At 37.2% G+C, this 12,651-nt stretch overlaps 1 protein-coding gene across 2 annotated transcripts in view; it reads left to right on the forward strand.

Annotated features, from left to right (window-relative positions):
• Positions 1–12,651, forward strand: part of BCKDHB (branched chain keto acid dehydrogenase E1 subunit beta) — a 219,629-nt gene that overhangs the window by 81,541 nt on the left and 125,437 nt on the right. The window lies entirely within an intron of this gene.

Below are 12,651 nucleotides of genomic sequence, written 5' to 3' on the forward strand. Positions count from 1 at the left end.
GCATTTGCTGGAAATGTCAAAAAATATTTTGCTGGAGGAACACTTTTGATCGTTTTGAAAACTTTAAAGTTTGTGGTGTAAAAGGATTATGGGCTATTGTAATTGCTTTATGCTTAAAGAATCATTCATTTTAGAATTTGTTTTTCCTACTTTAATTTTCTACTTAAAATATTACAAACCTGCATTGTTCATGCAACTTTGGGTTGAATTGTTTGAGTAATTAGCATGATGTCCATAAGGGAGCATATCTGGGCTGTTGGAATTGCTTATGCTTTTATTATGGTTCAGTAAGCAAGGTTTAAATTAGTCAGGCAAATGGTTTGGCTGAATTTTCATTTGTCTTTCCAGAAGTGATTAAAATAGATTAGTTTGAAATGAAATTCTTTTTATGCAGCCGCAATACTGCATATTGGAGTTTGGGTGTTATATGATTCTGGCTGCACCGATTTACAGTTTCTAAGTAGTTTTTGATCTTTAGCCTGTTAAGATTGATCTAGCTCTTATTGTAATGGGATTCTCATAGTACCCTCTCAAGACTGTAGTTTAGTTTTCATATACTTGTCTGTAACCAGTATCTTTCATATTAGTGTCTAGGGAATATGAAAACTATCTATTTCCATGCTGGCCCATAAGGAAGGTTAAACTATGTTTTTGTGATGATCTTATCTGCTGAATCTAGGAAATAATTACATAATTCTTTTTTTTTGAGTTACTGTTATCAAATAACTCCTAAGACATAGAATATGGTATTTTTCCTTCCTTCCTTCCTTCCTTCCTTCCTTCCTTCCTTCCTTCCTTCCTTCCTTCCTTCCTTCCTTCCTCTCTCTTTCTTTTTCTTTTTCTCTCTTCTCTTTCATTGTTCTGATGTTTTCATAGTGTTTAGAGGCTGTTTCTTAAGTTAGTTTCTGGCAAATAATCTTAATATATCATAGCTCTAAAGATTTAGCAGAGGGTGTTTTTGTGTGAAAGTTGTTATGTAGTCTGGTGCAAGATTTAAGGTTTGTTTTAGTAAATGTTTCCATGACTCATTTGATACCATCTAAACACAAGACATGGTTGCCAATGGTTTCAACAAGTATCTTAAGCTCTGATGTTTTTAGTTGCCAAAGTTAAGTGCAATATTCTATATTTAATTATTCAGAATTACATGAAAATAGTCTAATGCTTTCTAAAGCAACTTTTTTTTTTAATAATTTTCATGATAAACTTTCTTAGGCTCAAGAATTACCCCCTTCATTATTTTCTGCTATAATGTATTCATTTAAGGAAATTTCTAATCCATTAAGTCAGTAGGCTTTTTTTAAAAATAGCAATTAAATATACCAAATTCTGATTAAAGTGAAGCTGGCTCCTTGTCTATTACATGTATTCCCTTTTGTAGAGGATATGATATTTGTCACAGCACAATGGAAAGTACTGATATTAGGCTAGGGCAAGTATTTTAGAACTTCACTTACATATTTGGATTTCATCTATATTCTAAAGGAAATTTATTGTGAAACACAGTAATGACACTGGTTGGTAACCATTAAAGCCAAGCAATGAGAGATGAAGAAGAAAGGAGAAATTAATAATGCTTATATTAATCAGCTCTTGCCCCAGTCTCCTATATTGAAATCTACTTGTGTCATTTTTGTGTGATCCTAGCATGTAGTTCCAAATATCTCAGGGCTCTGTTTTACTGGAGTAGATGAAAGAGGAGTCCAGAGAGCTGTACTGAAAGGCTAAAGTGATGCATCTGATTTCTGTTTTGTCAGTACTGATATCTTAGTTTTGTGTTGAATGTTTTCATAGTGTTATTTTTCAAGCCAGTCACCCTCCAGTTGTGGCAGTGAATATCAGCTTATAACTTTGTGATGATTTTGGGTTTATTTGTGTTTCTCTTCTCCTTCTTCTCTCCCACATCCTCCTCCTTCTTTAAAGATTTATTTATTTTTATTGGAAAGTCAGATTCACAGAGAGAAGGAGAAACAGAAAGAAAGATTTTCCATCTGCTGGTTTACTCCCCAAGTGGCCGGCAATGGCTGGAGCTGAGCCAATCTGAAGCCAAGACCCAGGAGATTCTTCCTGGTCTCCCCTGCGGGTGCAGGGTCCCAAGGCTTTGGGCCATTCTTTACTGCTTTCCTAGGCCACAGGCAGAGAGTTGGAAGGGAAGTGAAGCATCTGAGATTGGAACTGGTGCCCATATGGGATCTTGGAGGGGCCTTTAGCCACTAGGCTACTGTACTGGGTCTCTGTGTTTATCTTTTTTAGTGGCCATGGTACATTTCCTGTTTTAGCTTCATCTATCAAAACAGAAAAAAAAATGAAACTTATCTCTGCTTCCTCAGGAGTTATAACCTTAAAGAAGAATACATGATTGCCAAATCTTCATATTAAAATTTAAATTTGTTTTCTTTTTAAGAGACTTATTCATTTATTTAAAAGGCAGAATTAGAGAGAGAGGTCCTCCATCTACTGGGTCACTCCCCACTTGGCTAAAACTGCTGGGGCGCGGCCAGGCCGAAGTCAGGAGCCAGATGTTTCAGGCAGGTCTACCACATGTGTGCAGGGGCCCACGCTCATGGGCCATTCTCTGTCGTTTTTCAAGGTGCATTGGTAGGGAGCTGGATTGGAATGGTGGCAGTCTATACTTAAACCAGTTGCCAAATGGATGCCTGCTCAATTGCTTCAGCTTTACCAGTTATGTTACAATGTTGTCCCCCAAAATGATGGATTTTTTTTTAAAAAAGAATTATACTTCTCATCTCTATGAATTCTATACTGAATCAGAATTTAAGTTGATAACCTCTTTCAGTTGTTTTTATTTTATCATAAGACAAAATGAAATCTCTTCACTTTGTACATTGCATAAAAAATACCAATCTACATCTCTTGAGATACTTAATCAGGAAAAGCCTAATAAATGTAAAAATGACACATTGAACACACATGTTAGTGAATTGTATGCAGCAAAGTGACTGTGGGACAATTAAACAATTCATAACTTTTGCTTCACCAAAAAATAAAAACAAAAAAGCCCTAAAAAATGTTGTTTAGGCGTAGAGAAAACCACAGGATGTTTGAATGTTGCTCAAGGGAGCTATAAAATTAGAGAGTTGAATGGCCTAATAACCACTGCTAGTTTTTCCATTCAATTCTAAACCTGATATATTAGAGGACTAAACTGGAGGCCACTAAAAAGCAAAATAGGCATTCTTGAGTTTTGGGGTGTTTAATTGAGAGTTACACTGGGACATGAAGGCATGGGCTAATGGAGTGGCTTAAAGTCCTGAAATGAATGGTAGAGAGACAGTTCATCTTTTTACCTAGTGACACTTGCTGTTCTGTGTAAACTAGTTGAAAATCCAAGTTTATGTAACCCATGTTTTTGTTGTAGTAGAGTTGAAAATTTGCAGGGTCTTAAATACACGGTTAATTCTCAAACTTCTGCTAAATTCTAAAGCTGTCTGGTGTGAAGTAAACAGAAGATACATTATGAGCAAAGCCATTGCTGAGTGTCGGAGTGGCCAAAACCAATAATGCTCTCCAATGAAAACCATGGAGAGCCAGGTCTTATGTTGAGAAATAAACTGTAAGTAGATATGGATCTTCTCAAACCACAAGACCACCTCCATTCGTTTGAGTTCCTTGTGGATTAATAGAATTCTTCTTCTGCTCTGTTTGCTCATCAAAGCAGTGAGTCAGTGCTCCCACCATCTGAAACTGTTGTGATCTGGTTGCCAATCAAAAATTACTAAGCATATGAAGAGTCATTAAAACTAAGAGAAACAAACAAAGGCAGAAATATAAGCTATCCTGATATTAAGCAGGCGATGACTTTACAATGTTTATGAACATGGAACAAAAAGGAACAAAACATATAGGAGAGTAGATACTCTAGGAAATTGAGGGGTGTGTATGTGTGCATATGTGTGAAATAAACTTTACGGAAACAATGAAACTGACAAGAGGAATGCAATTTCTGGGTTTATATTGTATTATAACTTAGTAGATGATAAAGTTAATGAGCTACAAGACAGCTTAATAGAAAATGTCTAAGTTCAAGTGCAGAGAGAAGAAAATAATAAATAAGAAAATCAATGTGAAATGTGTTAAGAATTTATTCAGAAGTTTGTCTGATATATAATTTGTTTTCCAGTGAAATTAAAGAAAATGAGATAGAAACATTTTCTAAGCAATATATTCTTGAAATTTGTAGAACATCAACCCATGTGTTAAAGACACCTTGTTGATTGGTAAGATAGCTTTGTTCAAAGGCAACCACACATATGTACACATGGAACGACATCTTAGATTGTTAAATATGCTAGTCTACAATTTTATTGCTATACCGAATATATACATCTCTTTACTATTAAAATGAAATAAAAATAGTTTAGGTAGCCAGAAGTTGACAGATTTTATTAGCAGCAGAATTTTTCCAAAAGAAATCTTGTAAGGGAATTTTCTTAGGCAGAAGGAAATATGGAAATGAAGAGAGCTTCACATATAATAGTAGTGATGGGAGAATCAAGATGGCGGAATAGGGTAAGGATTTAAATGGATGGAGAAACATTTAATCAGGATGAAGCAAAGAGGATGCATTCCAGGAAATAGGAGAGGACAGAACAACAGCAGAGGGGTAGCTGAAGACTGACAGACACAGGAAAGCAGCGGACACAATGGTGTGGTGTTGCAGTGACTGATACTCCAGTGGCATTCAGTTAACAGCAATCTGAACTCCACCAGCAGCCAGAACTCCACCAGCAACCGCGTGGGAAGGGGCTTTCACTTGGAGCTTGAGAGGTGAGCCCAGACAGAGAACCGTCTGTCCTGCTGGTCCATTTGATTTGACCAGGAGCAGAGACAGAGTGGCAGATCACAGATGGGCAGTGTCAGAACAACATGGATTTCACAGCCCAGTCAAACCCCTAGAGTTGAATTTGGCACCGTTTTGCCTAAGGAGGAAAAGGTAAGGATAAGGACTGAGTATACGCTGAGCTGGGAGTGAACTCATTTCTGACTCAGTGAACTGCATCAATGTGGCATTCTACAGGTTCCACCCAAGACAGGTCTGGGTTGCCCTCAGACCTGATGGCTAGCAGATCAAGAACTATAGTGGTGGTATGTCAGGCGCCATTTTGTACACTGTGGCAAACGCTTTAGGACTGCAGGGGACAACAGTGAATGTGCATGTGCTGAGCTCTCGAGAACTGACTGAGTTCTGTGGATTGCACTAGTCCTGCAGGAAAATAATACCGACTGTGGCATCATATGGGTCAAGGTAGTTCTGTGTGGCACCCAGACCTAATGTCCAACAGGTTCCGGCAAGATCAGTGCCACCAACAACCTAGCTAGATAGGACACCAGGTATGTCTCTAATTCTGGTACCTGCTCCAACCAAAAGTAGGAGAAAGGTTGCAGAGACAATGATGCAACATCAGCATGGAATCACAGGAAGTGGAGATTGGTGAGCCAGGAGCTGGGGCTACGGAGTTCTTGGTGGAAGTCTAACATAAGTACCCAGACCTGGAACTCGCTGAAGGTTGTGGCACAATTGACTGCAAGCAAAGAGTTGTGTACCAACTGCAATAAGTAAAATCAAACTGTAGACCTGTTGGTGACACAGCTTAGAAACCTACCCCAAGAAGACTCTGCTAACTAGAAGTACAATGACCAAGAGCAAAAGAAGAGACAAAGGCACAATGAATATTACTGAAAACTCCTCTGCAAAGCAGCAAATCCCTCTGCCAAGCTTAGAATTAACTGAGGAAGATATCAAGAAAATGGGGGACACAGAATTCATAAAACTCATTTTAAAGCTTCTGATCAACAATGAAGAGCACATACAAGAGTTCAAAGAATTTAAGGAAGCAATAAAGCAAATCAAGGCTGATATATCAGAAATTAAGAACACAGTAGGGCAAATTAAAAGTACAGTGGAGAGTCTCCAAAGCAGAATGAAGCAAGCAGAAGAAAGAATCTCAGAATTGAAAGGTATTTCCTGTCACGTGGGGGAAGCAAACAAAAAGCTGGAAGCAAAGCTGGATCAGGCCAAAAAAAGTATTCAAGAATTGAAAGACACTATTAAGAGGCCAAATATAAGAGTTATGGGAGTCCCAGAGGGTGCAGAAAGAGAAACTGGTTTTACAAATATATTTAATGAAATAATAAAGGAAATTTTCCCTAATCTAGAGAAAGAATTGGGAAACAAGATCCAGGAGGGACACAGAACTCCCAACAGGCTTGACCAAAAGAGATCTTTACCAAGACACACGATCATCAAACTCTCTTCAATTGAACCTAAGGAAAAGATCCTTAAAAATGCGTGTGAAAAAACTCAATTGACATATAAAGGAATGCCAACTAAACTCACAGGAGATCTCTCCCAGGAAACTCTACAGGCAAGAAGAGAATGGAGTGACATATTACAGATTCTAAAAGAAAAATATTGTCAGTCTACGATAACATCCAGCATAGCTTTCTTTCGTCTTTGAAAATGAAATGAAATTCTTCCACAGTAAAGGACAGTTAAAAGAATTTGCCTCTTTCAAACCTGCCCTACAATTGATACTTCAAGATGTTCTCTTGACAGAGAAGAGGAATAGCACCTACCAAAACTAAAGGCATATGGGAAGAACATCCTAGTAAAATGACAACAGAAGACTAAATCGATGAACAACCCATTTCTGAAATGACAGGACCAAAATACCACCAATACATATTAAACTCTGAATGCAACTGGCTTAAGCTCCATCAACGTCATAGATTATTAGACTGGATTAAAAACAAAACTCATCTATTTCTTGTCTAGAAGAGACACACTTCACCAACAAAAATCAGTGGAAACTATGTTGCATGGGATTTGATGTTTCGGTTAGTTTCATCTCTTCAAAACACTTTCTTCTGATCAAATCATTCAATGATTTATAGATCATAGAGTAGCATCATTTTCTTCAAGAAGGTTCTTGATTTTCATTTCTTTAGCTACACGTTAGTAATTTAGTAGCATGTTATTTACTTCCTGGTGTTGTTAATTTCTTTTTTCTTCCTGATGTTGATTTTGTTTTGTGGCTCTTCATTTAAGGGGATGTATAGTATCTGTGTAATGGAGACTGTCATATCTAATAACATGTTATTTAACTTCATGGCATTATAAATTTCTATTTTTCTTTCTGTTGTTGATTTTGTATCATGACTTTTCATTTAAGGGGATGCACAATAGCTATGAAACAGAGACTAATGATGTGAGGATACATTGCAGTATGCATTTCTACTTGCAGACAAAGATGGACTTACAATGAAACTGTTTACTATATCTTGACAATAGGAATGCAGGATTCTCTGCCATTGTCCATGCCCGCAATGATAGACATATGTCTGTGTATGAAGAACTATACTTTAGTAATAATATAGAGGAACCTGGGGACGGAGGCAGCGGGGGTGGGGGGGATTGGGCTGGGATAAGGGAAATGCCAGGAGCCTATGGAACTGTGTCATAAAATGATAATAATAATAATAAAATGTAAAAAAATCATAGAAAAATAATAGTAGTAATGGTCCAAACTAGCAGAGATAGTTTTCTGTGAAGTTTAGGGATTGTATAAGTATTGGCAGTGGGGAGAAAATTAAAATGGAACACCATAAAATTACTAAAGCTAAGCGTAGGGAACTTTTGTCATATTACTAGAGGAATGTAATATTTCATTGGGTTAAAAATCAATCAGGCATGTTATAATTTCAGTGTAATAATTGAAATAATAGCCAAAGAATGTTCATCTAGAAGTTGGAAGATGCAAATTAGTAAAAATATTTACTTCAATTCTGTACAATTGTGTACAAGAAAAAGGTAGATCATTAGAAAAGAGATGATGATAGATACAAACCTCAAAATTTGACAACAAATAGAAGAAATAATTTGAGTTAAAGTCTAAGTTTCTGAGGAACCATTAAAACAGAAAAACCTGCTATCACATTCAGTCTCAACTTAAAGAGATAGGAGTAAGAATTGGTATATTCATACTAATTTGGCACAAAGATATAAAGATATAAAGAAATGTTACCAAAAGCTTAATCTCTGTCCCTGGTGCCGAATTAAAATGGAGACAATATTGGAGTGTAAATGAAAGGGGAAGTTTAATTGATCAGTAGGTGAGTGGGTTGTGGGTTGACATCTTACCAACTATCATGCTGCTTAGTGAGGATGGTGTAGGATGTTGAAGCTGCAAGGAAGAACAGCTGGTTTCACTGCAGGAGGAATAGCTCAACTTCAGGGTAGTGGTGACAAAGACCAAACTGCTTAGCCAGGTGCAGAGCTTATTCCGAGATTGTTACTCCATCCTTGAGAAGCTCTGCAGGGGAACATTAAGTGTGGCTTACACTGGGTTACTGTATTCTGGCTGCCTGTTAGAGAAGTCCAGATAAAGATTAACTCATTCCCATGACATGGATGAAAGGTAAACCTAAAAATTTATCCTTGAAATACAGTATAATTTCATGCTTCATAACAGTGGCCTATAAAACATTTGGCTAGAGTTAATGAGAATATAGCTGTATGCCTTGGGAATCTGCCACTTTGAATTTAAGTACAGCAAGAACCAACTTAAATTTTTACATCACCCTGTACCCAGTGTATAGAAGAACATTTCATAATGCTAAAATGCTACCATGGAGATATCATAAGTTTTAAACCATTTGTCTTTGATAATATAGCTTCAAAATAAACAAACAACAAAAGAAAAGATAAACTTTAGGAAATATAGACTCATTTACAATTACAGTGGTGGATTATGACAACCCTTTTAAAGCATGAATTAAGTGCACAAAATCTTGTTAAGTCTGCACATAATGTTATGGAACAGTTACCATGCTTGTGCTAATTCAACACCAGATTGCGCAAAATCATTTTCAGTTGAGTATGTAACATGTGTCGTACCTCACCATTTGTTAGCCCACATGTATAACTTTAAAATTTTGCATGTCATGGGTGTTTGGCTTAGTTCTTAAGACATTGATTAGGATTCCTGCATCCCTTATCAGAGTACCTGGGTCTGATGTCTTGCTGTAGATCCTGAGTTTAGCTTCTCGCTGATGTGACACTGGAAGTCTTCTGTCTGGCTTGATAAAGACTCAGACATAAGGGGCATGTGGGAAGTGAAACTGATAAGAGTGTGCTCTCTTACTGTCTCTCCTTTTTGTCTGTCCATAGTCAATCTCTCTGTTTCTCACACAAGTAGATAATTTCAAGCATATGAAGTTATTTAGAATATGTTACTTGACAGCAGTGAAATTCGGTTGCAAGTTGAAGGGAGTAGTAGGCTTTATGGTGTGTTAGGTTAAAGCAATGTACTAAGCTGCTTTGGAAGCTTGCATCCTATTTTGGAGTAATGGTTGGAGATTCAACCCAGCTTCCTGTTATTACACCAGGGAAGGCAAAAGATGAAAGCCTGAGTGCTTGGCTTCTTGCTATCTGTGTGAGAATGCTTCACTCATGGCTAGTGGCCCAGCCCTGGCTTTTGCAGGTATTTGGAGAATGGTTGAAAGAACTCTGTTTACCTCTGCTGCTCTATCATTATGCTTTTGAGAAAAAATTAATAAAAAGAAAAGAATAAGAAAAGAAGGTCTCTGGAAAAACTCCAATTTCTACAAGTCATTTTTTGGGGGGGTGTTTAAGGAACCATAGGCTGTGAAATACAAAGTAATAAATGTTATGATATTGAAGATAGAATGCATCAGATAGATGCTTCAGGATTTGATTCTATAGCCATAAATAATATGTTTAATAAGCAGAAATTAGAATTAAAAGATTAATGTTCTGAGATTCTGTCTTTAGAAAGAAAATGAAACCTAGAGAAAATGGAAGTGGAATGGAATGTTTGGCATTTAGCCTAATGTTTACAATACCATTTAAGATGGGATGGCCCATATTAGAATGTTCTGGCTCCTGTCTCCAGCTGCCTACTAATGAAGATCCAGGGAGACAGTGGTGATGGCTCAAGTAATGGGACCTTTGTCACCTGTATGGGATGCCAGGAATGACTTTCTGTGTCCTGGTTTTAATTTTCCCTGGCTCTTGCCATTGTGGGAATAGAGGAGTGGCTAGGGGATTTGCAGCTCTCCCTCTCAAATAAATTAGAAAGAAGTGAATACTAAAGATCAGAGCAGAAATCAGTGAAGCTGAAAGTGTACAATTGATAAATTTAATCCAACAAAATTTAAATCTTTGAAAAAAATAATGTAATTGATAAACTTTTAACAGGTCTGATGAAAAAGTTAGGCAAACACAATCAATAATTGTGGGGTAAAAAATGAGGCTATCCGTGCAGGCTATTGGCACTATTAATAATTAAAAAATAAAAAATTGGGCCCGGCGCGGTGGCGCAAGTGGTTAAAGGTCCTCGCCTTGCACGCCCGGGATCCCATATGGGCGCCGGTTCTAATCCCGGCAGCCTCACTTCCCTTCCAGCTCCCTGCCTGTGGCCCAGGAAAGCAGTCGAGGACGGCCCAAAGCTTTGGGAACCTGCACCCGCGTGGGAGACCCGGAAGAGGCTCCTGGCTTCGGATCGGCATAGTATCGGCCTGTTGCGCTCACTTGGGGAGTGAATCATCGGACGGAAGATCTTCCTCTCTGTCTCTCCTCTCTGTATATCCGCCTTTCCAATAATAATAAAAATAAATCTTTAAAAAAAAAATAAAAAATTAATAATGTGGATATTCTGAACAACTTACCAATGAGTTGGGTAAAATTAATAAATTCTTGGACAAATAGAAATTACTGAAAATTGATAAAAGTGGAGTTAGAAAATCTAATCTCTTTTATCTACTAAAGAAATTAAGTCCATTTTTATTAACCTACATACCAGAAAAACCCCAGGCACATATGACTTTAGTTCAATTCAATAAAACATGTTTGTTATATGAATTCTCAAGGAATGGAATCAGATGGGAAAGATATAGAATGTTTTTTAAAGGCAAGTGAAATTATCATATCATTTTTTAAGATTTATTTTTTATTGTAAAGTCAGATATACAGAGAGGAGGAGAGACAGAAAGGCAGATCTTCCACCTGCTGATTCACTCCAGAACTGACCATAAAGGCAGGAGTTGAACTGATCCAAAGCCAGGAGCCCAGAACCCCCTCAGGGTCGCCCATGTGGGTGCATGGTCCCAAAACCTTGGGCCGGCTTTGACTGCCTTTCCAGGCCACATGCAGGGAGCTGGAAGGGAAGTGACCACTGGGACATGAACTGGATCCCGGGCATACAAGGCAAGGACTTTAGGCTACCGTGCTGAGCCCACATGAAACACTTTAAAGACAGTTTAAGAAGGAAAATTACAGACATTTTTTAATGAACATTGTTAGCAGAGATAGTAGTCTCAGACATTTACCAAACATTTGAAACTTTTCCCTGTTTACCAAATGAGAAAAGCAATTTAATAGCCATCTTTGTAATATGGAAAGGCTTTTGTCTAAATTCAGTATACACTCATAATTAAAGTGTTTGATCAACTTAGAAATAGGAGTGAATTCTTTTACTCTGAGAAAGGTAGCTACCAACTGCTTGCAGCAAAAAAACTATATATATATATAGATACACACACACACACACATATATATATATGCCGGAGACCAGCTCCAGCTGACTGAGAGCTTGCAAAGGATGCGTGGATCGGCGAGATGATAGGAAGAGATAAGACACGGACCCCTATGACTTGATGCTCATAATGGACAACTCAGAAAAGTTGCCTTCTTTATTTATACATAAATCATCACAAGTTTTTTCACAACATCCAATTGTTTCATTTTTCATTACATCATGGTTATGAAAATGCAAGAAGCAATCCTAAAAAATATTTTTCTATTTCAAAGAAAACATTCTTAACAAACCATTACTCATTGAAACCTGCAATCACCTGGCAGAAGCCAGGAACCCCACGGTTGGCAGCGCATGCAGTTACATAGTGACAAGTAGTTTACTTATACTCAAAATCAACTTTTACTAAACACAAACTAATATTGATTAAAATATTAAGAATACAGAATTAAAAGATCATAAATGAAAGATTTTATAAAAGCATATAACATAGATTCTTTGCTAAATTTTATAATCAAATCATGCATTAATTACGGTCACCGTCACCTAGTGCTGATTCAATTGTTTTTTATTCTTTTGTTAAAGGGCAGTGAAAGGGATCAAGGCAATTCAGCTAATCTACAGAGGGCCTCTTACAAGAAACTTCCTTTCATCTATATCAACTGTTTTCTTTCCCTAAATATAAGTGCCAATATAGGATAAAGATTTTTATAAACGGTTTTCTTTCCCTAAATATAAGTGCCAATATAAGATTGAGATTTTAAGCCAATTTGACGGGGTTCACATTTATTTCCTTATAAAAGATGCCCCATATACTTTTGCTTTCTGTGGTAAGAAACTAAAATGCGTCATATCATGTGTTGTAACTGTTCGAGGTGAATGGTAAACAAACTCTTTGTGCCTCCATGATTGCCATCTATTCCAGGATATTATCAAGCCATTTCTTAAGGAAAACATTACTTATACTAGGGCAAACTTTAGGACAAAAGTGGGCACATAACAGGATGTTTGGAAACATAGTGGGCTCAATTGTATTATTGTATACTTTTAACTGTGTGTCATAGCCTTACGTTAC

This window comes from Ochotona curzoniae, unplaced genomic scaffold, assembly GCF_017591425.1.
Source record: "Ochotona curzoniae isolate NIBS_2020 unplaced genomic scaffold, NIBS_Ocur_1.0 contig_3819, whole genome shotgun sequence".
NCBI lineage: Eukaryota > Metazoa > Chordata > Mammalia > Lagomorpha > Ochotonidae > Ochotona > Ochotona curzoniae.